Source organism: Canis lupus, chromosome 14 (genome assembly GCF_048164855.1).
Source record: "Canis lupus baileyi chromosome 14, mCanLup2.hap1, whole genome shotgun sequence".
Taxonomy (NCBI): domain Eukaryota; kingdom Metazoa; phylum Chordata; class Mammalia; order Carnivora; family Canidae; genus Canis; species Canis lupus.
In genome coordinates, this window is record NC_132851.1 from 23,142,377 (window position 1) to 23,169,226 (window position 26,850).

Genomic DNA, 26,850 nt, shown 5'->3' on the forward strand with positions numbered 1-26,850 from the left:
GACCACGGTGGGCATCTGGGGCTTAATCCACGGGCACCTCTGGGCCAGTGGAGGCTGGGGGCCCCTTGGCCGAGGACTCACTGGTACCCATCAGCCACTGCTCTGGGCTGCCCCACAAGTGGCTGTCATCCTTCAGGCCTGCCACTCAGGAAGCAGAGTGGGCCTGGAAACCAGAGAGAGACCACAAGCAGGGGAACACAGGTGTCACTGTTAGAAGTGAGGCTGAAGGGCACTGGAGGGGGAAGGGAAGCATCTGCTCAGACCCTAAGGAGGGCCTCTCAGTGCCATCCTTCTTTTTTTTTTTGGAGTTGTCAGTCTCATTTCTTGAGCACCTGTTGCAGATGGAGCACCAAGCTAGGTGTGCAGGTTTGAGATTGGCATCCTGTACTAAAGGAGGTGACTGTCAGGCAGGTGACCAGTGTGCGCTCTGTGAAAGCCTCGCCAGTGCAAATGCCGGCGTGACAGTGTGCAAGGCCCAGCTGCTCAGCGCAGGGGTCCCAGCCCTCTCCCATCATAACTGCCCCCCTCCCAGATCTCTGTTCCCAGAGTTCTGAACTGTCTGCAGCTCTTGAAAAAGCTGCTTCTCTTCTTCTCCCTCTGGACTTTACACATTCCAGTCGGTCTTCCTCATCTCCCAGAATAACTCCGTGTTGTTTAGGAGGAGGGTTAATATCACCTCCTCCGGGAAGCCTTCCCTGACTAACACACCCATCCAGGTGCCCTTGGCTATTGTCACGGCCACTGTTCTTCTTATCAGAGTAGTCGTCACACGAGATTGTTGTCACATCTTTAAGCTTTGGGGAAACCGTGGATGCATGTCTCTTTTTCACTGGGCATTCAACTCAGCCTGGGTGTGAAAGCTAGGTATGAAATTTGAAACTCAGCTTCATGGCCACCTAACTGGGGCTCAGATTAGACTTTAAGCCTCAGTTTTTCAATCCTTAGAGATGGGCACAATAATGCTTCTCCCTCAGGGGTGGTATAAGCATTAGAGAAACTTATGAAAACTGCCTAGAACACAGGGGCAAGAGGAGGGGTGACCACTGGAGCTTAAGATAAGCTGTGTTATGTGCTAATAGTAAGAACCAACATTTACCACCATGTGCCTACTATGGCCGGCCACTCTTCTAAACCATTTAAGCCGCATCTATGGGGGTATTCCTATTTGTCCCATTTAGCAGATGGGAGAGTGAAGGCACAGATTCATTGGCTCCGAGTCCCAGAGTGAATGTGGGACCTCACTGTCCTTTGATCTGTGCTGGTTCTTCCCACCGGTAGAACTCACTTGGAAGCGCTGGGGTAAGGATACCTGCTGAACAGCCCACCGGGGCCACCGAGCAGAGTGGAGAGGGATGGGGAGGGGGTCCGTGGGGTGAAGGGAGGCAGCAAACACAATAGGCATTGGTGAGTGGGAGCTGCTGCTGCGTCTGCGGCCACCCTGCTCGCTGCAGTTGGGATACCAAAGTATGGGGCGATGCTGGCTCCTCGGCCGGCTCAGATATTTCCACTGACTGATTAACTACCAATTGAAGCCATAACACCTGGACCCTAAATGGGCATATTTACTGAGTAGTGAAATTGAAAATCTCATCCATTTAAGCTTCTGGTAATGTAGGAAATAGTTCACTCCTAAGAGTTTTAATACTATTACATATTTGTTGACTCAGTGAATTCTTTTTGACATTTATTCAGGATTTCCAGACTCTATGGGAAGGAAAGCAAAACACCATCGTCAAGGTTATAGGTGGAGATAGAAAAACTGGGTTTTCCATTCAGATTGAAATGTTAGGCACTTGCAGATGGTCTTTGAATTTTTTTTTTTTAAGATTTTATTTATTTGACAGAGAGAGCATGTGCATGCAAGCAGGGGAAGCAGCAGGCAGAGGGAGAAGCAGGCTTCCCATTGAGCAGGGATCCCGATGTGGGGCTTGATCCCAGGACCTTGGGATCGTGACCTGAGCCAAAGGCTGATGCTTTGCTGACTGAGCCACCAAGGTGCCCCTGGTCTTTGAATTTAGATTGAAAGATGAACACTCCGGTCTGAGACTACCCAACCTGGATGCCACAGGTGACGTCCTGCCCCGTGAGTGCCCCACAGTCAAGAGAGAGCTCACGGCACTGACACATGGGGCTTAGGGCAGACCAGGGTGTAGGAAGCTGGCCTGGCCATGGAAGGCTCAGTAGTAATAGCTGATGTTTGCTGTGCTCTTCATGTGCCCAGCCCTGTCCCCAGACGTTAACACAGGTTTAGTCATTCAATTCTCATAACTGCCTTGTAGGGTGGGTTCTATTAGTAACCCCATTTTGCAAATGAGGAAACTGAGGCACCAGGAAATTAAGTAATTTGCCTGAAGTCACCCAGGTGATACGTGGAAGACCCCTAATTCAAGTCCAGAGTCTGACTCAGAATATCGTCTCTTAACTGCAGCGTTATTGCCTTTCTGTAAAATGAGGCCCTCTTATTTTACGAGTGAGGCTCAGAGAGGTATAGTGACTTGTCCAAAGTCACCCAGCCTTGTTAGCAGGAGAGTTCGAATGGATCTCAGTGACTGCTTCTGACTCTGAGCCATCCTGTCACCTTGCGCACCTCACTTACCTTTTTTTTTTTTCAGTTTACTTACTCATCTGCAAAACGGGGTGAATAGTGATACCTTTGAATCCTTTTCAGAGACTAGTAATCATTTCTGTCCTGACTCCTTTTAGATACGAGGATCATATACAATGCATGCAGATGCCTCGGGTAAACTGCAGGGTGTTGGAAAGGGGTTCTAATAAGTAATAACAGCATGTAGAAAGAACTGGCCCTGGTCAGCAGAGTTCAGAGCACTTGGGTTAACCCACATGATTCATCATCCATAACCCATAATCATCAGCACACTCCTTCCAGATTTACAGCCGAATTATCAGTTATAGCGAGGGGAGTAGTAGCTTGCCAGGGTATCAGAGCTGGTAAGCGCGCTTACTTGAGATTTGAACCTGACTAGTCTGGGGTGGAGCTCCTAACGAGTCGCTATATTATTAACAAAGCTGTCGATGTTACATGTTGCACAGCACACACGTTTTCGCAAGCACCAGCTATAACCATAAAATAAAGGAAAAGCCTTTCTTTATGAAACCTGAATCTGGAAGGGACTGGTCTTTTTTTCGTTTTGTTTTGTTTTGTTTTTTTGCAACATCCTAGCAGAGAGGAAGGATAAATGCCTTTTGTACCATCTTCTAGGATGAGAGTGAGGAAGCTGTGAGAGGGCTCTGGGCTTCAGAGACCTGCCCTCAGAAGTCACATCAGCAGCTGTCTCGTCACAGAGAGGGTAGAGATGGCTGACGCGGCCAGAAGAGGGAAAACACCCGATGAGACTAGATAGAAGTGCTGAAAACAAACCTCCCCAGGGCGAAGAAAGCTCGCTTAGGTGTAATCCCAGGTTGTTACTTAGCTATGTCCACCGTGAGGGATTTTAGATCATAGGTGATCTCAGAAGCCATTGTGGGTCTAGGTGCCTGATGTGACCTGAGCCATGTCCTTTACCAGGCCCCAGACAGGTCAGCTGTGGAGGGTGAAGTGTAAGAGCAGGACTGGTGGGGGGTAGGGGGGCAGACCAGTTTGAATCCAGACTCTACCCTTTCCCTCCTGGGTGACCTGAGGCCACAGTGTGCCACCATTTCTTCATCTGTAAAGAGGAGCAATCATTCTATCTGCATCAGCCAATATTTTTGCAGATTAGGGGGATCCTATCCTTCGAGAAGTAGCCACCAAAACAACCAGAAACGGAAAGAGTTAGAAAAGGTTGCCTTCGGGGACTATGTTGGAGGGGATTAATTTTTATCAGAAGCTGGTGGTTTTCATTATAAGCCTCTGTAGTATTTCATTTCTTAATTATGAGCATGTATTTCTTGTCTAAAAATAGTTTTAAAGCATTTTACGAGATCATGTAAACCCAGCCCTGTGCAGAAGGCTTGGCAAATAGTAAGAGTTTAATAAATGCAGGCTGTTAATTTCTGGGTACCCGGTCGCTCCCTGTCACTAGTTCCTGAGTGCTTCAGGAAGGCAGTCCAGGCGTGCTGTTTGAGAGCAGCGGAGCGTTCCAGAATTACAGTGGGCAAGGGGGACAGGTGTGGTTCGGACAGATCTCTTCCCGCCAGATGAGTCGTTTTGCTTCCTTATCTTTATGTCAACTCACCCCCCTGCCACCAGCTTGCTGGAGAAGCAGGCAAGACCTCACTACAGGAATCGCCTTGCCCCTGGACTCAGCTAGTGATGGTTCCCCAGACCATGTCTAAGGCCATTTGGCCAGAGCTGTGAGAGGGAAGAATGGTGGTCAGTAGAACCTAGCATGGGCTCACCAAGATCAGACTGAACCAGATTTGCTTCATTTTTTTCGACAATGGCTTTGGGGCTGGTAGGTGAGGAGAATGCCAGGAGTCAAGCCTCTCTGGTTTTCATCAAGGTATTTGAGAAAGCCACGCATGATCTCCTGGAGAATGCAATGGAGAAACGCTGGATGATGCCATTGGATAAGTTTGCAGGTTAAATGGCCTCGCCCAAAGGTGTCAACAGATCTGAGTGAGGTTGTCCGGATTGAGGTTCCTGGTGGTGAGCCTGGGTGTCTGGGTTCATCCCTACTCCAGCCTCAGTGCTGGCTGTAGAAGCCATCCAGTGTTCTTTTGAGCCACGATGATACATGAAGACCCTTCACCTCTAAAAACCTCAGTTTCCTCATTTGTAAAACAGGAGATGGTCACACCTGCCTCCCTGGTTTATTCTAAGGATGGAACACCTGCCTCATTGGCTTGTTGGAGGGCCAAGGCCAGGGGAATACCTGGCTGTACTGTGCCTGACACCTTGCAGATCTTCAGTCTCTGGGCACTTGCGTTTCACTGTGGTTAGAGATAACACGAAGCGGGGAGCGATGGTGAGTCTGCTGGATGATAGACACAGCCTCCTAGAAGATCTCGAGACGAATGAGCCAAATCTAGTGACTTGTAGAACAACCTTAAGTCCCACATGAGTGAGAGACAGCCTGGAGGCACCCCAGATCCTGGGTGGGAAAGGCTTTAGGGACTGCAGGCCCAGGAGGCACTGGCAGCAGGAAGAGGGGTGGATAGATATCCCTTACCAGCATTGGTAGCAGAGTGTGTCCAGAGTGACTGAGCTGGTAACAGTGCCTCTCTTCTGGGTCACAAGGCTCATTGCAGAATTGTGCTCTGTTTGGAGTGTTGTCTGCAAAGTGGGACATCCACAAACTAATATGTGGAAGGAGAGCGACCAGGATTGTAGACAGTCTGGAACCAAGGAATGTAAGGCTTCTCTTGTCAAACTTTGGAATATTTGCTTGGAGTTTTTGGGGTAAGTGTCATAACCCTGTTACCTGACCAGTTTCAGGACCAATCAAGAGAAACACGAGAGTCAGACAAGTGGAGACAAGATCCACCTTGTTCCCCAAGAACCAGGCTAGTGAGCATGCCTTACATACATCTGCTAGCTAGAAGGTCTTTCTAACACTCCCTGTCCTGCACTCCACACTGTAAAGAACCCAGCGAGGGAACTGTGAGCCTTCAAAGCAGACGCACCTACTTGGGCAGTGCTGCTCTGTTACGGGGAGCCAGAACAGGCAGAGAAACTGCATCTGTGACACTTGCAGGTTAACTTTACTGAGTTGAGAAATGGACCAGTGACCCATCTGCTAACCAGATGCTTTATTCCACTTCCAGGTGAACGTGGATGGAAGAGGGGGGTGGAAACAGGTCCAGGGTGTCTGGGTGAGGATCCTTCCTCATGGAAAGAAGACAAATGAGGAACAAGAATCCCACATTCACATTTAGGAAGGCTGTCCAAGATTCAGTCAAGCACCTTCTCGGTTATCAAGTACTCTCCTTTACAGCTATTCATTCATTCATTCATTCATTCATTCAGTGAATCAGCAAATATTTGCTGATCACCTCTAATGTGCCAGGTGGTCTTCTAGCCTCTTGGGGAACGGAACCAAAAGAGAATCTTGCCCTTATGGAACTTACATTCTTGGCCTGGGAGGAGACAAGACAATAAGTGCTATAAGTGATCATCATAAGTAAGGAAATCATGTGCTATGCTAGAAAGGGATAGTTGCTGTAGGAAAAATAAATAGTAATCCAATATTTGAAAATGGTGAGGGAGTGAGCCATGGGGCTACGTGAGGAAAGAGCATTCCAGGCAGAGGGACAAAGCAGGGGCAAAGGCCGTGTGGCAGGAGTGTGCCCGAGGTGTGGGAGAAAAGCCAGGAGACCAGTATATATAACAGAACACATGGAGGGAGAGCTGTGGGCCAGGAGACACGGGAACTGGATGGCCTAGGGCCTTTAGGGCCCCGGTCCATCTTCACGTGGGATGCATCATTTGGTTCACAGCACACGAGGTGGAGTGATGTGATAGTTCTGTGTGACAGTTCTTCCTCTTATCCCTTTTATAAATGAATAAACTGAGATTCACAGCCAAAATCCCTCTATATGTTACAAGTGAGAAAATTATTACCCAGAGAGGAGTGATTTGCTCAAGGCCACAGAGTGGGCAAAATGGCACTGGGCTGGGACTTGGGCCTCCTGATTCTCAGTCCAGAGCCCTTTCCCCCACATTTCTGCCCCAGAAATGAACTTCCTTTGAAAGGGGTGACTCCAGGCCTCTCTTGCAGATTCAGAGATAAATCATGGAGTTCTTGACACTGTGCTTTGTTGCCAGATCTTCCATGTGGACCACCAAATTTCCTTCCTAGTAAGGGGTTTGGCATGGAAAAGCTGTTAAACACGCATGTCGCTAAATACTGGATGAGGGGCACCTGGGAGGCTCAGCTGGTTAGGTGTCCGACTCTTGATTTCAGCTGGGTCATGATCTCAGCACCGTAAGATCAAGCCCCACGTCGGGCTCCATGCTCAGTGGGGTGTCTGCTTGAGATTCTCTCTCTTTCCTCTCCCCGTGTCCCTTCCCCCATCAAATAAACATATAAATCTTTTTTAAAAAGAAGAAACAACACTGGATGCAGGAAAGTCCGTTGCCTGTAATATGACCATTGTAGCCATTCTAGTAAATTCTGACATGTGCTGATTGCTTCCTATGTACCTGGTCCTATTATGCACTTTTGACATATATTCATTCATTTATTCCTCACCATCCACCTAAGGGATAAGTACTGGCCCTCATGTTACAGTTGAGGAACTGAGGCACAGAAAGATAAATTGCCCAAGGTCACACCACAAGTGAAAAACTGAGCTAGACTTTAAGTTCAGGCCTTGTGGCTTCAGAGTCTGTGCTCTTAGCCCCTCTGCTCACACAGACGGACCAGACCCAAAAGAGGTTACACCAGCTGCAGGATTCGGGTCCCCAAAAGCACGTGTCCATTTCCTGTGGGCAGCTGGGGGGGTGAATGAGAGCCACCTTTCACTGTCCCGCATCCTTACCTGGAAGATGCTCCTTTCTCGAAGCTTCCCATCAGACACAGGGAGGGACTTTCAGAGCTTAATTGACGAGATGACTTTCAAACACCTGCCTATGAAAGAAGTCCCGAGTAGATCCAATCTCTTATCCCCTCTGTCGCTGAAATCATGATTGTCTGTGCTTGGAGTTATTTTAGGAGAGAAAGAAGCCATCCCCATGGTTTGAAAACAGGTCTCAGTATATGCTGATCTGTTCATCATAATGATGATGAGCATTTATGTGGTGCTCACACTTTCCAACAGGCTGTCACACTTAGTCATTATATCATTCGGTCTCATGAGGGTTCTGGATTGTCACCATTTTATAGATAAGGAAGCTAAGATGAATTGGGGAAGGTTACATGATTTGCTTAGTCACGCTAGTGATAAGTGAAGAGAGACTTATACCCAAGTCCATATCCAAAGTTCGAGCTACCACTCTATGCTGGCTGAAGAGCCACACTCAATTTATACACTATATTTATAGCCACTAAGACCGCAGGTTTCCCCGCTATCCGGGAGCAGAGCGTTCCTATGAAACCTCTCATAAGCAGGCTGAAATGGCATAAAGCAAAGAAGCAATTACCATTAACTTATATGGGAATTTTTTTAGCACTCCCAGAACCCCAAAATAAACTCTCTCAGGCTTTTCTGATACCTTAGGACACATCTTGCTAATGGATGCACAGAATAAGTCAACATAAAGCACAGATGCTCACAGACACATGTCAGAGCTCTGGTGGCTTGATGCCCTTGATGCCAAGGGGCTGAGTGTAGGTCCCGGGGAAGGAGCTGATGGGGGAGGGTTCCCTCTCCCTCCTCGGGGTCCAGCTGCCTCTATAACCACTGCTGCAAAACCAGTATGGGATGCTGTCTTCACTTTTTGTCTTTTATCCATAAAAGCAAAAGTCCTCTTTGGATTTTTTTTCCATTAGTGAAATCAGGTACTAACGCAGGTCTGAAGTAAAAGTGAAGTGGCATAACACAAACTTCCACAAAGGGGCTACCTGTATATTCTTGAATCATGTGAGCCCCTCAACCCATTTTTTTTTTCTGAAAAAAAAAAAAAAAAAAGCATAAAGAGCCATGGCAAATTCCAGGGGGGGTATTTACTTAAAGTCAAAAGATATTGGAGAAACTAATTTCTAGGATTGGGTCTCCACTAAAAAAGATAGTTTTCCCCCCCAGGATCTGGCTGGCTGTTTGTTTTTACTAAATTAGGTTGCCAATGGATTGACACCCATTGGCCATGTTCAGGAGCTTGTGTTGATATTACTGTTGTGAAAAAGCACATATTGGTCCCCACCATCTATATGCCTGCGACTCATTTTTTTTTTCTCTCTTCCATTTCGTGCAACTTTTGCTTACAGACTACTTGGCATAATTGACACATTGGCTCAGGCCTCCAAGATTGCCAACTTGGAGCCTTGGATCAGTTAAATCAGTTATGACAGATGTGATTATTTACAAGAAAATAGAAGTCACTATAATTAGACCTTCTAAGGAGTACATTTGGGTGGAGAATAAGAAAGCACAAGTCTAATCTGGCATGATGTGTTTGGATTTCAGCTCTGAGCAGGTTCTTTTCTGCTCTGTGAAAGAAGGTGTTGGGGTGTCTCACACCCTCCGCAGACGCTGCCATTTATCAATTCTCATGACAGAGCTATTGATAGATGGAAAGGCGAGGTGGTAGAGTGAGCATTAGATTTGGCACCAGAAGTGGTTTCGGTTCTCAGCTCAGCCACTTGTCCTTACATCAATATCTTTTTTTTTTTTCAGTCATACAATGGAGATAAAAAAAAAAAGAAGCAGCAGCAGCTCTATCTCATCATAGTGTTGAGAAAATTAAAAGTGATAAAGACAGGTGTCTAGCATTGAGCCTGATATAAGGCGCCATGCACAAAGTTCCTACCCCCCTTGAGCATAACCCTCAATCTCCTTGAGCCTCACCTTTTTCATTGGAAAATATAAGTGAGAACCAGCTCCTACAATGGATGTGAGAGTTGAAGGAAATGAAGTATATGAAAGGGGCGTTATAACCTTTTGTTGCTATTTCATGCTTCCATCTTCCTATTATTATTATTTTTAAATCCATAATAGTTTCAATTTATTGCATGCATCATGGGCCAAGCACTATAGTAAGCGGGGTCGGCTTCTTTGTTAGGTACAGAGGCATAGTGCCTAGCGCTCACAATACTTTTAGGGCCCCAGAAAAAGTTTAATTTCCCTGAAAATCAAAAGGAAAAAATGAATATAATAATAATATAAAACCAAATATAAAAATAATAAACATAATGATTTATCTGGCCTGGATTATAGTCATCTTCATACCAGTGTAATATCAAAACCTTTTTTTTGTTTTTATTTTTAAATTTTATTATTTTTTTCAATGCCAGAAGGGATCCACAAAGGCAAAATGTCTACGGCTCACAAAAGTCATAGTGCACCAGTTGGTTGTAGGATCTTTACAAATGTTAGCCCATTCTCAGGAAGGCTTTTTTAAAATTCTCACTTCTCAGATGAGGAAATTGAAGCTGCAAGAGGTTAAGAAACTTACCCAAAGCCACATGGCCAGTAAGAGGCTGCATTAGTCAGGTTGGGCTAACAGCTATAACCACCCCCAAATTTTAATCACTTAACACTTTTGGAGTTTATTGCCTGCAAACACAACTCAGTGTATGTGTCTGGCAGACAGTCGTCCATGCAGTGATTCAGGGACCCAGGCTCCCTCCCTCTGCGGCTCCGGATCCCCATTTGGTTGGCAGAGAAAGAACCGCCAAATGGGAGGGGTTGGGGGGGAGCCAGGGCTGGAATTGGGCCACGTCAATTCTGCTTGCATTCCATTGGCTGGCGCCTGGTCACGTGGCCACTCCCAACTGCACGGGAGCCTGGGAAATGGAGTCCAGCCGCACGCCTGGCAGGAAAAGCTTATGGGTACTGGGGAGCACTCTCAGTCCTGGACACAGTGACAGTGTTGGATGCCAGCCCACGTCTTTTGTACACAAAGTCCATGCTCTTTCCACTCTATATAGCTGATTCTTGTCACGAAGCTCCTTTATAGGCCCTTTGCTCCAGCCAGACTTCCCCACTTGCTGTGCCCAGCACCAGACCTTGGCCTGCGCAGCCCCTGTTGCTGTGGTAGGTGCTGGAAGAGAAGCAGATGAGGAAGGAGCCCCTCTTACCCTGGAATCGCGCTCAGACTGGCTGGAGAAGGCTGCTGCCTGGTGCTACATTCTCTGCATCTCCCAGGCCTGAGCCCACTGGGTGCTTCTGGGCATGCACTAAAGCCAGGGCATCCCTCCCTGTGAGCAGAGGAGGGTTTCGGAGAGCAGGAGAAAAGAGGTTTGAGCCAGTGTCTTGGCTTGACCATGAGCCATGGGCAAGGCATCAGCAGGAAGGGGGTGGTACCAGGTGATCTTACGGTACTCAGCAGTCACAGTCCTGGTACTGCTGGTTATTGGCCAAAAGTGAATCGTGCGGCCTGCCCTTAATCGGTTCATGTGTGTTATCCTAAAGGACAAAACTCCCGGAACCGCTGGAGCCAGCTGGAGGCCAGATGCCCTGTGGATGTTTCTGTAACTGTTGGGCTAGCCCAGTGACCCTGGCAATGTTCCAACAGCACTGGTGTTGGTGGGCACCCAGGTCCTGCAGGACCAGACCAACACCATCTGTTCGGAGACCCCTGGGTGGAATCAGTATAACTCCCTCCTCGGGAAGGCCTCAGCGGTCCCTACCTGTTCATAACTCAAGGCACTTGTTGCCATTCCACCTTCAGGTCCTGCATCGTCTCCTAACACTTGGCAGTTGGCACACAGCTCTCCTCCCGTTCCCTGTTGGTCTCTCACGCAGGCGCAAAACCCTGCTTAAAAATGTGTCTTGCAAGGAGACTTGGCATCCAGGACTTGCCCCGGGAAGAATTTGTTTTTGTTTTAATGCTGAGGACGTTTGCATGAAAACAGGATCTTTGTTGCTTAGGAATTGATCAACTCCTGCTGCTGCTTCTCTCTGCTGAAGTGCCAGCCCCATATTTGTCACAGGCAAGCAAGTAACAGTAGGGACAGCTGGGACGTCCACAGATAGAGGGTGCTGGCCGTACAGGGAGGGCTACAGAGGCCCCGGAGTCCAAAGAGAATCCAGAATCCATCCTAGGCTGAAAAGAACTCACAGGTGATAGATGCCCTTGGCTAAAGAACTGCCTCCTGAGTGAAGATTTTCCATGGATCTGGTTTGTTCTAGATGCTCAGGGGAGAAGAGAAGGGGCAATACATTTAAGACGTGGCCTCCGCCTGCAAGCTAAAATGTGACAGATGCAGGTGCAAGTGACAGGACCCAGTACATAGAGCAGAGAGATGTGAAGTGAGGAGCTGGACAGACCGGGGGTGTGCTCCTTACCCACGGGGTAAGCGTGGGCATGCCACTTAACGTCTCTGCACCCCAGTCTCCTCACCTGCAAAATAACACTCACCTCTTGGGGTTATCATGAGGATTAAATGAGATGCTATACGTTGACTGGTTGGCATAGTAAGCACTCCATAAAGCCAAACGATTGTTATTAATATTAAAAATAACAATTCATAATAATACCAGATGCTCTCCGTCCTAAGGAAGAAATATCCAGATGGCCACAGAAGGCTATTTAGAGAAAGGACTTGAACTTGATTTGACACAGCTGTGTCCACTACAGACAATTCTTGAGGAGGTTTTGGAAACACCGTCCGAGAAATGGAAGTAAAGTGGCCCACGTGAACGTGGAGGGGGGTTTCCAGGCCTCCAGGGCCTCCTCCCCCACCCCGCCCCCGCCGGCCCCCACCCATGTGTGGCCCCAGCCTGGCCTGACAGGCATCAGCGCAGAAGGACGGGGATGAGAGAGGCCTGGGGTGACAACTCAACCGGTCAGGCCCTTCCTCTGGCCTCAGGGCTCGGCTTCCAGAGGGGGGTGGGCCGTTTATGTCCAAATGCCCACGAGAGGCTGGCCACCTTTCTCCTCCTGTGTCCGTGCCATATGCTCATCACAGCTGAGAGCCTGCAGAAAATATCTGCTTGCCAGGGCCGCGCTCCCTTGCCTTGCCTTGGCTTGCCCACCGCGCTGGGCTTCCCCTCCCATCTGCCCATCCGAGGGCGTCCATAAATCCAGCTTTCGGAGCCCTCAGGGGCTGGCAAGGCTGCCACGGACCTCAGTCACATCCCGATGGAAACAATGGAAAACCACTTGGCAAAAAGAAGGGGTGACCTAATGTTTCGTAGCAAGAATACATTTTTTCCTCGCCATTCTTATTCAAGCCCCGGGGGGGGGGGGGGCAGGGGGGGGTGCGGCTGCTCTCCAGCTCCATGAGGCTGCACCTCGGGGTTCCTCCTTCCTCCCCCCCTGCTCTGACCAGCCCCCCAGGGGAAGCAGCGGGAGGCCAGGCTGCCCGGCTGTCTGTGGCCCCACGCAGGCCCCGGAGGGGCAGACTGGGCCTTACCTTCCCGACTGCTCAGGCGGCCCTGGTCCCCTCGGAGGCGAGGCTGTGGCCGCAGGGGCCTGCGGGAGGCCCATATATGGAGCCCGGGGAATGTGGCCTCTGGCAGGCCGCCTGGAAAAACTGGCGGTGTTCTGAGGGCCAACTCCGCCGAATTATAAATAGCACCCCCTCCCTCCCCTTCCAGCTTGCTGGGTCTGCCACGGAGGGCTCACCGGTTTAAGTTAGAGAGGACTGAGAGGGACAAGGGGGCAGGGAGCGGGCGGGAGGGGGACAGGCCGGGGCCTGCTGTGGTTTCAGCTGCTGGCCTGAGAGTGACAGAGACCTGTCACCAGACCACAGGGCTGAGAGTGGGCCACATCTGGAGTAGCGGAGTGACCGCTGATTTAATGCATTTTTATAAGCCGAATGAATATTGAGGGGAAACGAGGAGAACCTCTAAGGAGATGGTTTTAGAGTCTTTAATCATCATCATCATCATCATCATCATCATCATCATCAGTTGCCTCAGAATTTGAAAGCTTTCTCTCTGGTCCCAAAGGTCAACTCTTGTGGCCTCTGAATCAAAACCTAAGAACAGGGCAGCCCTGGTGGCTCAGTGGTGCAATCACTTCAGCCCAGGGTGCAATCCTGGAGACCTGGGATCGAGTCCCACGTCGGGCTCCCTGGATGGAGCCTGCTTCTCCCTCTGCCGGTGTCTCTGCCTCTCTCTCTCTCTGTGTGTCTCTCATGAATAAATAAATAAAATATTAAAAAAAAAAAAAAAAACCTAAGAACAGCCTGTCCCATAGAAGCCTATCCCTGGAGGCTTTTCCTGGATGGCTTCTCAGTGGGTTTTTGTGTGTCCCTGACTAGAGGGAGCAGGAGCACTCATACTTCCCCACAAATGTCCGTATGTTTTGCTCACCACTTGGAGGGTGATGAATTTAGAAGGTGTTAGAAAATAAAGAAATGGAGTGTACGGCTCTGGCTATGGAAAGCCGCCCCAGCAATTTACACTTGGGTAAGAGGGATTGGTAGATGTTCCATCAAGTTCTGGATTCTGGAGAGGGATGAGCTGCTACTGCAGGGACCCGGAGTCCCCACTCGTGCCCTTGGCTTTGGCTGTACTGGGTGCTCCCGGGGACACATGGCCAGGTCTCCTGATTTGCTGCCCAGCCCTCCATGGTCGGGGACGGCTGGGTGGCTCAGCGGTTGAGCATCTGCCTTCGGCTCAGAGCGTGATCCCAGGGTCCTGCAGGGAGCTTGCTTCTCCCTCTGCCTGTGTCTCTGCCTCTCTCCGTGTGTCTCTCATGAATAAATAAATAAAATCTTAAAAAAAAAAAAGAAAAAGAACTCCACGGTCAGAGAGCGCTACTGTGCATGATGGGTCACAGGCACCCAGGATGTGTTGAGGGTCAGCACACCTTCCATGGGTGTCGGGGCCTCCTCTGAGAGATGGCAGGCAGAGCTGGAACCAGAGGTCACTTATGTCCTTTGTTCCAGCACTTGGGGCCTTTGCGTCCATATCAAAGATTTAGAAGTGGGCTTACTGATTGCTTTCTCCTATCCTACCTTTATAATCCGCATCCCGTGCTTGTTCTGGAGCTGCGTGTGCAGTCAAACATATTAAAAGCAAAAGTAAAGAGGAACGGACAAACTTTTGTATCTTTTGGACGCTTCTCAACAGAAGATCTGCGGACCGCACAGGATTGGGGCAACCAGTGGACATGAGGTGTGAGTGGGTGGACATTGGAACTTGCCCTAGTGTTAGATTTGGAGAGCTTGTCTCAGGGAGTGGTTTGAAAGCTGTGCTTCAGGAGCCCTAGTGGGGGAGGTGTCTCAGAGGCCGTGGGACCCTTGCTTCCATTTCACACAAAGCAGCTCCACTGTGAACCTGTTTTAGGTATTAGAGGGCATCATTTGAAAAGGATGTCTGGGTCTTAAAAAGTTTGGAAGCCAGTATTGTGGCTCAAGCTATCATTTTAGTGCTGAGTAAATGAAAGGGAGGGACAGGGTTTCTCCCAAGGTCACAGCCCAAGGTCAGGACCTCTGCTCGGCCAGCTGCTGTGTGATCATGACTCGCCTTAGGAAAGGAAATCCCAAAGGATTGGGACAGGGAGGGACCATAGAGAGCATCTTAGCAATTCCCTTCCTTTGGTAACTGAGGCCCAGGGAGGGGATGGAATTTGTTCAAGGGACAGTGAGTGGCAGACCTGGGATTTGACGCCACTGCAGGTGCTCATAAAAGAGGCATAATGTGCCATAAGAACCCCAAATGGTGGTGTTTGATCCGATCAAGACAGCTTCCCAGAGGAAGTGACACTGAGCTGCGATGAAAAAGATGACAGATGACAAGAAGGTGGTCATCTGAGAGAAAGCATCCGAGCAGAGGACCCACACGGGTGCTCAGTCAGGCGCTCCCCACTGCTCCTGGGAAGCAGAGGCTCGGAAAGGTGGCAGCCCTCCTGGAAAGACCTCCAATCTGTTTGTGTTGACCTCTTGCCTAGGGAATGAGGAAGGTGAGTGGCATTACCACCTGCCAGGTGAGGCCCCGTTCTGCAGGCTCTCGGAGCGGTCCTCTGGCCGACCTGGAGCCCAGCTCATCATGAACGGAGCTGCTCCCGAGAGAGGCCTTTATCTGCTGAAACCCGGGCAGGATGGCATGCTGGAAGGCTTTGCTGCAGCAGGACTTGAATACATAATGTGCCTCATCTGATTTGAGCTGTGAGAAAGTCCAGACAGCCTTCTCTCGACAGGAAAGGACACTGCAGGGACGGTGGAGTTTGTCCGCAGTGAAACTCCCTATGGCCTCTAGGAGAGAATATTAGTCTTTTTGTCAGGATGTGCACCTGGCATGAGTATAGGCCAGGTCTTGTTTCTGGTCTTAGGGGTGGGGGTGGGGGCTACTATTCATTCCTTTATCAGAACTGAAGGGGGACTCAGGTAAAGATCCCCAGAAATGTGGACACTGATCATTGTCACCCAGATACATTTTAAAAATAAATACATGTTCTTTGCAGCATAACATCCTAGAAAAAGGATTCCTGTTCTTATATTCTGTTCTCTGGGGAAAACTAGCATGTGCTCATGACATCTAGTCTAATCATGGGCTTACTATATTCTCAAGCTTCATGAATCCCACAGAACCGAGGGTGAATCCAGGACAGCCTAAGAGAGTACACAGGCCTTTAGTAACTCGGAAACCGAGCAGAGGCCTCCCAGTCACTCCCACTTTCCCCCATTTTTTTTTTTAAGCACCATGCTCAACTTGGGGCTTGAACTCATGAGCCCATGACCCTGAGATCAAAAGTCACATGCTCTACCAACTGAGCCAGCCAGGCGTCCCCGCCCCTATATTCCGACATACATTGGGAGGGGGCACTTCTATACAAAATGTCTTACTTTGCAGTCATGAGATTCATAGTCTCCATCCTGACAAGCTAGCCTCAGTCTTGTGAGAATGTGCAGATGCCACCTTCATGTTTCAACTCTCTATATGCCGGTATTTCTGAAAGTGTGTTCCGAGGACCAGGAGTCCTGCACGCTGCTCTATGACAAAAGTGTTCCATTGTCATGTTGGTTTGGGAAACACTGCCTAGTGATTAATTCTCTTCTGCTGCTCACGTATCAACACCAGATTTCCTCCCAGATCACCATTACCACCACCACCACCACCTCTCCCATACCTGCTCTGGTCCTCAAGGTCCTAGTATATCCTGATTTTATATTTATCTGTTGAGTTTAGTACTGTCTGTCTCCCCCACACTAACAGTGCTCCATACACCAGGGACCTTGCCTGTTTTGTTTAGTACTGTATCCCTTGTGTTTAGAGCACTGCCTGGTTCAATAAAATAACGTGTCCTTGGACAATGAACACATGAACCAATTAATATAGTCAAACCCTCAGGACTCCTCCATATAGGATTCTGTTTAATTTTATTTAACTCAATATTTTTCATACTTCTCTAGCCTTTGCTTTAAATGCCCAGCTCATCTCATCCCGTGGGCCCAGGTCAAATTTGACCCTGGGAGGCCAGCCCTGACCACCCTGCTGAGAGTGGCCAGCCTCCCTGTTCCACACTATCTTATCACCAGATTCATTTTCATCATGGTATAATGGCCAGTGGAAAATGGCTTGTTCCTTGGTTCAGTGTGTCGGCTCCTTCCTCCTCTCTGAGCTCTCCGAGGGCAGGGACGTCATCTATCCTGCTCACCACTGACTCCCCAGAGCTCAGAACAGTGCCTGGTAAGTCTTGGGTAATGGTTTGCTGCCCTCTTTTTTGACTAACCCTTCCCCACAGCCCATGGAACTTAAATCCCACCAAACATGCTTTGGGACAGGCTGTTCTCTGCCAACCCTCACTACCAGTCATTACAGTACAGTGGCTACTGCTCTCTTCCATAAAATCGCCAGGTGTCAGAACCAGAAGGGGCATCAGGGAGTGTCTACACCCGGTGCTCTGGGTTGGTTTTGTGTTTATTTTAAAGTAAGCTCCAAGCCCAATATGGGGCTTGAGTTCATAACCCTGAGATCAAGAGTTGCATGCTCAACTGACGGAGCCAGCCATCCCTCCCACCCCTGCCAGTGCTTTTGGGTTTTAGAGGGAGAAACAGAGGCTTTGAGAGAGCAAGTGATGCCAGTTCAGGACCAGTTCAGGACTGGTCCCCCAGGACTCCTGTGTCTTACTCGAGTTATCCTGTGTTCATCTTCTAGAGCTGCTGTAACAAACTGCCGCAAACTGGTGGAGGTTCAGAAGTCTGAAATGGGTCTCACTGGGCTAAAATGAAGGCATTGACAGGGCTATTCCTTCTGGAGGCTCTAGGGGAGAGTCTATTTCCCTGCGTTTTCCAGCTTCTAGAAGCTGCCTGTATTCCTTGCCTTATGACCCCTTCCTTCACCTTCACAGCCAGCAATTGAGTCTTTCTCAAACTGCATCGCTCTGACTCTGAGCCTCCCACTTCCCTCTCTCATTTTTTTTTTTTTTAAGATTTTATTTATTCAGGAAAGACACAGAGAAAGAGAGACATAGGCAGAGGGAGAAGCCTGATGCAGGACTTGATCCCAGGACCACGGGATCATGACCTGAGCCAAAGGCAGAGGCTCAACCACTGAGCCACCCAGGTCCACCTCCCGGTCTCACTTCTAAGGGCTTTTGTGATTACATTGCGGCCATCCAGATAAGCCAGGATAATCTCCCCATCTCTATGTCCCTAACCTAATCACATCTGCAAAGTTCCCTTTGCCATGTAAGATAACAGATTCACAGGTCCCGGTGATCAGGGTGTGGGCATCTTTGGAGGGGATGTTGTTCTGTCTGCCACACCCCCCATCACATCATCTGCCTCTTGGGACACCCTCGGGCAAACGCACATTCTCCTCCCTTTCATGTAGCCTCACCACTTTCTGTAGCTACTGGTCACATCATTTGATAGTCGCTCAGTGTCTGGCTGCCTGGCTAGGGGTTGACTTCCTCATGGGCAGGGCAGTCCTCTCTGAACCCAACCGTGAGCACATTCCTGGCACTTAGTAAGTGCACAGGACGCGTTGGTTGCCTTGGCTGTGATGAACATACTCCAACTCCCTGCTTCCATTCAGTGAATTGGAGGGGCCTCCCTCACCCCAGGTTCTGATGTTCGAGCTTTGCTAAGGGGTCAGTCCTCACAGATACCATGAAAGACCCTGGCCATGGCCAGGTTTTTAGCCTCCTGGCATAGTAGAGGATGAAAAACTATGCAAACTGGTTACAGAAATTTTGGACCTGTAAAATATTTAAATCAACAAGCTAACTCTTTGGACATCCAAAATACTCTGCTATAGAATTGTGAGTTTAGGGATCCCTGGGTGGCGCAGTGGTTTGGCGCCTGCCTTTGGCCCGGGGCGCGATCCTGGAGACCCAGGATCGAATCCCACGTCGGGCTCCCGGTGCATGGAGCCTGCTTCTCCCTCTGCCTATGTCTCTGCCTCTCTCTCTCTCTTTCTGACTATCATAAATAAATAAAAATTAAAAAAAAAAAGAATTGTGAGTTTAGCATAAGGTTTGTAGCAAATATACTTTAATCTAGGGTATCATACAGTCCCTAGTTCAGAGTGCCACACATGGTTGTGTCTCACATGGACTGCGTCAAAACTTTCCATTTATGCACTTTTGTGGATGAGAGTTCTGGTCCAAGGAGCCTTCCCATCCACACCCCCAGGCCTCCAGACCTGGTAAGAGGTTATACTTGGAACAAAGGCTTAAGGAAAAGCTTCTAGGATGCGGTTTAATATTCAGGATCAGACCTTGGGCAAATCACATTCTTCATCCTAACTATTGTGCACTGAGCTGAGTGAGGGGCTTGGAGCCCATGACTTGGAGGTTCCCTGTCCACCAACATCCTGTTACCTGGAGGGGTCTGTGATCCATGCCGCCTTCTGGTTCTAATGTAGCCATGGGGGCGGTTTGGCTGCTGGCCTGAGCCAATAAGTGATTGCTACATGGTCCTTCCTTCCATGGACGTTCTAGCAGGTTCCTTCTGCTCTCCATGGTATTCTTAGCCCAGCAGAATGGTAGAGCACTGAACACTGGCACCCCGCAGAGATCCGGTCCTGTGTCCCTGTCTGAGGTCCCGAGAGTATAAACTGCCTTCCCAGGGGTTCAGGTTGGGACTTGAGCACCAGGCCTACCAACCGCCTACCCCCTGATATTTCTGCCATGCCAGATCAGGCTGGAAGAGGCAGGTAGGTTTCTTATCCGCTGTGAGTGCAGCAGAAAAAAGCATGGAAAGCCCTGAGTTTGAAGCCTCTTTGATGTCTTTTTAGAAAGAAAACATTCTTGATGCCAAGAATCATAACCAGTTGCAAATGATTTGTATCATTTGTATCATTTGTCTATGTGTTATGTGCTTTTCTGTATCTGTGTTCTGTTTAACAATAAACATACATTTTAAAAGTCACAAACAGGGATCCCTGGGTGGCGCAGCGGTTTGGCGCCTGCCTTTGGCCCAGGGCGCGATCCTGGAGACCCGGGATCGAATCCCACATCAGGCTCCCGGTGCATGGAGCCTGCTTCTCCCTCTGCCTGTGTCTCTGCCTCTCTCTCTCTCTCTGTATCTGTCATAAATAAATAAAATATTAAAAAAAAATAAAATAAAAAAAATAAAAGTCACAAACAAAACTGAGTAAGTGGGGTTTCAGGTCCGCAAGGTAGCAGAGAATGCTTCCCTCCCTTTCTGAGCTCCTTCAGACTGCTCTTAACCCACTCCACCCCCCTTCCACCTCCTTCCTCCAGCCCTTCTGCCCCCCTTGGCGCCACCTCACCCCACAGCATCCATGGCTTGGGCTGCTCCATCCATCTGGTCGCTATAATGGTCCTCCGGTATTGAACGCACTGTGTACCTCTAGGTTGTCCTTGATGACACAGTGTGATATGATGATATGGAGGAAAGAGCCCGGAACCCCATGTCCAGCAGAGACCTGGATTCAAGTCTGCCCACATCCCCTGTCTTAACTGCTCTGGGCCTCAGATTCCTCACCAGCAAAATAAGGGGCCTGTTCTATGTTAGGCTTGCCAACTCAAGTGCATACAGAAGCCAGCCAGGTAAAGGGAATGAGGGAGCCAGAGGTAAGGAATAGGGAGTGGTAGCAACGTTGACAAAATAGAAAGCCCATGCCCAGTCTAAAAGGGACACTTGCGGGATCCCTGGGTGGCGCAGCGGTTTGGCGCCTGCCTTTGGCCCAGGGCACGATCCTGGAGACCCGGGATCGAATCCCACATCAGGCTCCCGGTGCATGGAGCCTGCTTCTCCCTCTGCCTGTGTCTCTGCCTCTCTCTCTCTCTCTCTCTCTCTCTCTCTCTGTGACTATCATAAATAAATAAAAAATTAAAAAAAATAAAAATAAAAGGGACACTTGCCACTGAGCTCCAAATGACTATTGCCATGCAGGAACATGGACTCGGTGATACCATGTAGCCCCTTTTTAATTTTGTTCAAGGGAAGGTGGAAATCTTGATTTTTCAGAAGATGTTTCCAAAATGTTTGAAGCATCCTTTAGGTCCAAGAAAACATGCCTGAGAGCCACATCCAGCCCCCACCACCACCCCCACTGGGCAAGCCCTGGGCCACAGCTTTGGTAGACTGCCTTGCAGCTTTCCCACTCTGATACGAGGGGAGATTGCCACGTGTACCTCACCTTCTTTGTGCCTGTACGTGTGTTTCTCTCACTGCAATCAAGCCACGTACAGTCCCTGGAAGATAGTCAGTGCTCAATTACTGACAGCAATGAAGGACTAGATCCATTTGCTATACCCCTGGGTACCCTGCACACTCCAGGACTGGCACAGCGCTGGGTATACAAAGGAGAACCTAGTAGTTTCTGCTTACTAGATAAGAACTGCAAGCTTTAATGATATTATGGCATCGGTTATACAGTAGACTGATCTATAACCTCCAAGAGAGGCCCCTCTATAGTTTATGCTCCTAACGTAGTTTGTGCAAGAAAGAGAAAGGGAGTCCCGCTGGGTTAGGCCATTTGTCAAAGGGCCACTGCAGCAGCCCCCCACCCCCCACCGCACCCCACCCCCCGCCCAGCCCTGGGCCCAAATTAATTTATTCTTTCAAGCCATAAACGTCTCTCTCAGCCTCTCCTCCTTCCCTCCTTCACTGTCCCCTACTCACCAAGAGGAGATGACAGACAATTGAAGGACACATCTCACTTACCGGGGGCGGGACTTGGGCTTTGGGCCGCAAAGAAGCCCATTATGCCCCAAATCTGTGACCGTGAGGGTGATCGCACCTTGTGGCAGTTGAAGGGAGTACAAAGAAATGCTTGAACCCGGTGGCATCGGCCGGCTTTGCTTCACTGGAGGGAAAATGAGCCATTATTCTCTCCATGCCCTATTCCCACCAGCTCCCCACTTAACCCCCAAGCAAGAGAGGCCCCACTTTCTAGCAGGTTTCTCTGCTGGACACTCCAACAACATATTAGCATATTTTGCATTAAAAAGGACTTGGAAAATGAATTAAATGATTGGCATGGTGTTTCAAAAGGGTTTTCCAAACTACTAGTAATTGTGCGGTTTTAAAATTCACCATTCCTGCCTGAAATGCCCTGGGCCTGGCAGCCAACTTCATCAGGAGACATTGTACCAGGCAGGGCGTATTTTAAGGCTCATGATACCCAGTGATTGCCGGAACAGTACCTGGAGACTTGCTAAAGAGAACCTTGTCCTAGTTTTTCAGCAGAGCTGGCAGTTCATTTTCCTTCCTCACAGAGCTGAGATTTACGCCAATTCAAAAATCTCCTTTTATGAGAGGGTCCGGGTCAGTCCTGGAACAGTCTGCTGAGGCGCCAGGCAGTGTAGACGGTATCCAAATCTAGACAACAAGCTTAGAGAAGTGGAGCCTCGGGGAGCAGGCTAGGTTGGTCACTTATGGCGCTACCCTGACCACGGGGGCTCTGTGTGGGGGCACAAGTGTGGTGGAAGCTTCCAGAACGTGCTTCGGGAAACACTGCTTTGGTCCAACCTCTTCATTTTTTCAGGTGAAGGAGATGAAACCCCAGAAAGACTATTACTTGCCCAGGGTCAGAGGCCATTTTTACTCTTCCTTAAGGGTGGGATTCAGACCCCCTGACTCTTCATCCAGGTTTGTTATTTTTACAAACAACACACCTTTTACAAACTCCCTTTCCTGGGGCTGATGGATTGATCATAAAATCCGTAGAGAAGAAAAATTAATGGATGCCTGGCTGGCTCAGTCACTGGAGCATGTGACTCTTGATCTTGGGGTTGCGGGTGGGAGCCCCATGTTGGGTGTAGAGATTACTTAAAAATAATAAAATAAAATAAAATAAAATAAAATAAAATAAAATAAAATAAAATAAAATAAAATGAGAGGAAAAGAGGGGCACCTGGGTGGCTCAGGGGTTGAGTATCTGCTTTTGGCTCAGGTTGTGATCCCAGGGTCCTGGGCTCAAGTCCTGCATTAGGCTCCCTATTGGGAGCCTGCTTCTCCCTCTGTCTCTGCCTCTGTCTCTCTCTCTGTCTCTGTATCTCTCATAAATAAATAAACAAAATCTTTAGAAAAAGAAAAAAAAAACAGAAAACGGGCGTGGGGTTGGGTAGGGTTCCTAGGGGGAGGTTAGGAAGTGTTGAGTTGGAAGAACATAGAAATGACAAGCTGTGGGATAGCCTTAGGCCTTTTAGAATAACAGTTATTAATAATATGATTAATCATGATAATGGTGCTGGTTGCTAACATCTGTGTGCTTTCTGTGTCCCGAGCCCTGTGCCAAGTGCGGTGCCTGTGTTACCTCATTTAACCCTCCCAACAGCTCTATGAGCCAATGGGTTCTAGTATATCCCCGTTTTACAGGTGAGGACACTGAGGTTCAGAGAGATCAGGCAACCAGCCCAAGGTTGTCCAGACCTGCCTGTAGCAGCAGAATCTTTTTTAAAAAAGGAGAGAATCCAGAAGCAAATGAGCAAGAAATGGTAGTATCAGGCCCCCGGCCCCGGACAGAGCTAAGAACAGAGGCAGGATGAGGGAGAAGGGAGTGGGGGGCACAGGAGAGCAGCAGGGGCCCCCAGGACGGCAGGGCGCTGGAGCAGGGGCTCTGGGGCGCCGGCTCCCGGGTCTGTGCGGGGAGCCCCTTGGACCCCAGAGCAGAGCTACACCCGGGGCTCCCGAGAGGAACGGACACGGCTTCCCGGGCTTCAGGGACGGGGGGAGGCGAGACAGAGACAGAGACAGAGAGACAGAGAGAGAGAGCCTGGAGTGTGTGTGTGTGTGTGTGTAGGGGGGAGGGGGGACCACACACACTCACAGGCGCGCGCGCACACTCATGCACATCCCCCCAGGGGTGACTCGTCAGGGAGAGTGTGTCCCCAAACGGGCTCAGCCCAGGTCAGTGTGTAGACAAGGGAGAGGGGCCTGAGCGGAAGGGGAGCCGGAGCCGGAGCCGGAGCCGGGATCCGAGGGGCCTGAGCAGACAGGGGCAGCCATGGCCCAAGCCTGAGTGTACCGCCGCAGCCGAACGGACTCCGGACGTGTCATCCTCTCACTCCCTTTGCCTGAGCAGAGCCCCCCGGCGCCCCCCGCCCCCCGCACGGTGGGGAGATAACCGCGTGAGGTTCCCTGCAGGCGACGGCCCAGGCGGCCCAGAGGCCTTGGGCTGCGGAGGGCCGAGGTGGGCTGCCCTGAGCGGGTGAGGGGATCGTCTCATCTCCCGTGTTTTCCCCTCCTTTTCCCGGGGCTGACGGATCACATATGTGAACCTGCTCCTGGATGACTCATCGCACATTATTCTCCTTGGGAATATGAAGAGAAGTGCGGCCGGCCAGGGTCCCGTGGGCTAGCTTCTGTTTTACAGAGTATCCACAGATGGCAGATGAGAGTTCATATATCCTTCAAATTGAGGGCATTGGCCTTTAGAAAAGTCATTAAAACACTGCATTTCAGCAAATGTTAGAAAACATTTACTTACGTCTGAGCCAGTGATTGACTAGAATATTACACGACTCTTTTAATGGTGTGATAATAAGGTTGGCTGCTCGGATGGTACGTTCGGTAAAAGAAGGACTATATAGAGTTCGTGTGTAGTCGGATAACATTTTTTAGGGAATCCAGACCTGCCCAGAGTCAGGAAGGTTGATTAGCATGCCCAGAGTCACACAGCTGGTACGTGGATGAGCCAGGATTCACCCCGGAGAATCCCCTTTTAATCACAACTATACTACCCTACAGAGGGTGTCTTGTAATACGTGTCAACTCCGAATCTGCAAATCCAAAGTAATAGGATTGACTCTGCAAAGTTTGCTCTTCAACAAGGCCTATTACCTTTTACTCTCATCAAAGAGCCTCAAGAACTTATAACTGTGGTTAGAATTCCTATGCTTCTGAACCTTCACTTAACGTGCTGAGAGTCCCTTTAAAAGGATATGCATGTGTACATGTTCATATAAATTAGAAACGATAATAACAATAGGAAGACTCTCCTACCTCATTCCAGGAGCTGGGCAAGGTCTCCCTACTAGAGGTCTCTTGGGGACTTAGTCCCTCTGGGCTACTAAAGCCAAAATCCTATAGACAGGGTGGCTGGTAAACAACATAAATCTATTCTCACAGTTCTAGAGGCGGGAAGTCCAAGATCAAGGCACTGGTGGATTCAGTATCTGGTGAAAGCCCACTTCCCGGTTCATAGATGGTTGTCTTCTCGCATCCTATGTGGCAGAAGGGGTGAGAGGTCTCCCTGGGAGCTCTTTTATCAGGGCACGAATCCCATTCATAAGAGCTCCCCTCTCATGACCTAATCATGTCCCAAAGTCCTCCCCTCCCAATACCATCACATTGGGTAGCAAGATTTCACATATACATTTTAGGGGAGCATAGATTTTCAGTATTGCAGGAACTGAACATAAAAGAGTGGTTCCACCTGCCGGTGCACAGGCACGCAGGGGTGGAAACCAAACATACGAGCAAAGTCACAGGACAAGAATCACAAGGCAGTAGGTGCAGGAGTTGATGGCTCTGAATTTGCAAAGTGCCAAAAGGACACAAGATAAATGACCCCAGATGGGATCCATCTTGACAGGCTTTCTGCGTATAAAAGGTAGGTTTGGAGTGGCGTTTTGAAGGAGGGATGACATGGATGAACTGTAAAGGGAGCTGAGGATGTGGGTTTGCGGCTCCAGACAGAATCTGAACATGCCACAGGGAAGGACTTGATCACGTTCAATTTTGAGCATGACTAAACATCCAAAAGAAATGCACCTGAGCCACGGGTACCAGACCTCTCTCTGGTCAGATGGAATAAGCTCACCCTACTGCAACCCTCCCTTCCTTCCAAAATAAGAACCAGTCTAGTGAGGTCACCTGCTGGTCACCTCATTTGCATTTGGTGCCCAGAGCTGGTCAGGGTGCAATTCAGATAAATTAATTTTGCAAATCCCTAATGGGTTTAGAGGTGGAGCATGAAAGAACGAGGATTTAAGATTTTAAAAATGCATTTCAGAGATGCCGTCACATTAGACCTTCATTTCAGTCCCTTGGGGTGGCCACCAAGTAAACAGCTTAATTTCCATCCCTGCTGGAGGTACAGAATGCAGCATTCACACTTGCCAACAGATAAATGTCTCCTGTCTCTGGCGGTGCTTAATGGCTTTTAGCGGAGTTAAGGCTGGGAAGAAAGAGACTGACTTTCTCTTATTGGGTAAAATTGAAACACCAGGGAGACAATTCCTTTTCAGACAGATCCTTTCCTTCTCAGATTACTGAGCCACAGCCCAGCCAACTCCTTTTCAGCTCTTTCAGGTAAAATGGAAGACTGGGGGCCACCCAACTGAGGTGCATTCGGTGGGGGGCTCTGACCTGTGCTGGTGTTTGGGATTTGTCAGCTGAGGGATTTGCATTTCTAATAAGGGCCCTGTCCTGGTGTGCTTCAGCCCAGTGGCCGGCTGTCTCTAGCTCTCCAAGTGTTCAGTTCGCTGGGACCCAGGGAAAAGTCTTCAGCATAAATAAATAGTTGTGTGGAAGGAGAGGAAAGTGCTAGATAGTGGGGCACGGGTGGGGAAGGGAGGCGCTTCCTGATGCGAGCCTCTCCCCTAGCAAGCTGCAGAGCAGCCTCGGCGAATATTCCATGTGCATGTGTGTCCCTCACATGCCCTTTGTCCACGTAAGAGAAACATTTTTTTTAAAAGATTTTATTTTTAAGTAATCTCTGCACTCAGCGCGGGGCTCGAACTCACAACCCTGAGATCAAGAGTCACGTGCTTCACCGACCAAGCCAGGTGCCCCCAAGAAACTTATTAAATGTTGCACTCTGAGATTTTGAGATTTATCGTCACGTCTCCAAAAAGAAGTAATCAGGCCTTATCTACACAACCTATCCCAGCCTTATCTACTCAGCTGAACGTTGGGAAAAGGAAACCAGTATCCAACAAGGGGTGAAGAGTAAAATAATTCAATGGTTAAACAAATTAATGGTTACATGGGG

General features: G+C 49.2%; 1 protein-coding gene and 1 long non-coding RNA gene across 4 annotated transcripts in view; one reads left to right on the plus strand and one right to left on the minus strand.

Annotated features, from left to right (window-relative positions):
- ZHX2 (zinc fingers and homeoboxes 2) overlaps positions 1-26,850 on the plus strand; it is a 161,647-nt gene that overhangs the window by 20,063 nt on the left and 114,734 nt on the right. The gene's annotated exons all lie outside the window — the stretch shown is intronic.
- Positions 9,787-12,961, minus strand: LOC140603783 (uncharacterized). The gene is made up of 2 exons (XR_012006773.1): positions 12,900-12,961; positions 9,787-11,676 (listed from the first exon to the last, which is right to left on the minus strand). It is a non-coding gene; the product is annotated as an uncharacterized lncRNA (long non-coding RNA).